The sequence below is a fragment of the Chinchilla lanigera genome, unplaced genomic scaffold (genome assembly GCF_000276665.1).
Source record: "Chinchilla lanigera isolate Chin_1 unplaced genomic scaffold, ChiLan1.0 scaffold00001, whole genome shotgun sequence".
Lineage (NCBI taxonomy): Eukaryota > Metazoa > Chordata > Mammalia > Rodentia > Chinchillidae > Chinchilla > Chinchilla lanigera.
In genome coordinates this window covers 60,706,836-60,709,125 of record NW_004955402.1, presented here as the reverse complement: position 1 = coordinate 60,709,125, position 2,290 = coordinate 60,706,836, and positions in this window count along the sequence as shown.

The window sequence follows — 2,290 nt, the reverse complement described above, 5'->3', positions numbered from 1 at the left end:
GTAATGTTCTCTCATTCGAAGGTACTTATCACCCTCAAAGCCAAGTTATAAAAATGTGTTTAGTGGATGATTTTACACATAAAGTGTTTCCAAGTCCCAATAATAAGTTTATTTTTTCTGCAGAAGATTCAGGACTTCAGGGGTCTTTGTATCTTATTCGACAGGGTGTTTAAAATGCTTGTTTCCAGGGGCTCACTATGCAGTTTTAACACTCACTCATGCCCCCATCTTCAGGGTGGTGTCCCATAGGAGGGCAGAGCATGTGCCCTTGGGGGAAAAGAAGCAGAGACAGGCCCAGGCCTAGGCCTTCACTGGACACAAAAGCTCTCCCTGGTAGGAACACAGGTCACCCTTGTGTGCACCATTTTGTCTAAGTAATCACCTGGCAAAAATCTAATGGCAACAAAAGAGCAGAGAAGAACAATATTCCTTTAAAAACATAGGCAAATATTTTTAGATAATAACACAAGTGACAAATATTATAACTTTGTGTTATATAAATCTACAAGAAGTGACTCAGAGACTTTTAAGAGCTAGATAACTACAGGTAAAAATGTAGCAATGTCTAGCACTGGCCACAGGCTTAAAGAAGGCTGTGTAGGCTGGAAGTGAATGGGTATGAATGAGGCAATGCAGATGCAAAGGGACAGGACTAAAGCTGCGATACCATCTACCAGACATCACCTCTTCTACCTGACCTCCTGTATGCTCAGAAAGTTTCTTAATAAAAGTTGAAAGTATAAGATAATAGTGACTTAGAAATACCTAATAGCAACACAAATAAAGAGTTAATGTAGCAGGGCTGAGAGTGTGTCCTTGGACAGCACTGCTTGTCCGTGCACACATGGTTAGCAGCTGGGAGTTTCCCAGGCACCCAGTTCCCTGAGCTGACTAGAAGTGCTCACTGTGGCAAATAATGCCACTCCCCTCATAGTGTGGTTGATGTGAACCATCTGCTTCCCTCTGGGATTGTCTTTGGTCCATGCAAGACAGAGGTGCTTACTTGAACAGCCACCAATGATAGCCATTGGGAATATATCTCTTAACAGCTTCTCATGGACAACTTTCCACATCTATTGCCACAATTTGGTGCTGTGGAAAATGACATGTCCTGGGTGACTCCCCTGGAGCACCCTTGAGAGCTTGTGCCTGTTTTCTCTCAACTTCTCAACTTCTCCCCTTCCACGTTTTCCCTGAGCTGATTTGCTTTCTATCTGTTTGCTTTCATAAATCAAAGCCACACATATAACTATATGCTAAGGTCTATGAGTCATCTAAAAAAAATCATAAAACTTGAGGGTAGTCTTAGGACTGAGCCTCTGGACCTTAAAAGATGAGAAGTCTTTTAAATGATTCTAGGATAGTCCTTCCTCCTTCTGGTGTGCCACCACTCAACAAATCCTCAATCTATTAAGGGTGGATTTCAGTCTAAAGAGCTGCAAAGTACAGGCTCCATCTCAGGGGCAGAAAAAAGGAAGCCCCAGGGAGATGAGGAGAGGCAGGGGGAAAAGGCCTTGGTATGATTAGAAGTCCCTGGCTCCAGTAGCTACAGCTAATATTGAACATTAGTTGAACATTAGTCCAATCAGCATATATCTTCACAATAAAAGCCTATTTAAGTACCTATTATTGCTGCATCATGTCTGGTCTCAACAAAAATTGTAAAGCATGCTTAAAGGTAAGATAAAACACAATCTGCAAGACAGAGTGATCACCAGAGACATACCCAGATGAGGCAAATGTGGGGGATATGATTAATATCAAGAGGGCTCTAATGGAAAAGCCAGACAGCATGCAAGACTGATAGGTAGTGTCACTCAAGAGATCAACACTATATGAAATGATCAAAAGAAATTTTAAATCTTAGCAATCAAGATAAAGAATGTCTTCAAAGGTCTCATCAACAGAGTAGAGTTGGCCAAGAAAACAACCAGGAGAGTTTGAAAATAGGTCAATAGAAATTCCCATACTTCAAGCTTAAGAGAAAAATTAATAGGAAAAACTGGTCTTCTCATCAGAAACTTACTACCTATATCTAGATGTCCCCACAAAGCATCATACACTCATAGGCGAGGCTCTTGGGAGTGGCTGGATCATGGATGTGATACTGGATCATGGATGTGTGATACTGCATTAGTCCACTGATGGGTTTATTGCTGGGTGTGAAGTAGGGAGGGGAAGCCTTGTAGGAAGAGGTGGGTCACTGTGGAAATATATATATTTGCTTCCAGCTCCCTTGAGCACTTGCTGCTTCTTGGCTGCCCTGCCATGGACTGTTTCTCCTCTGCAA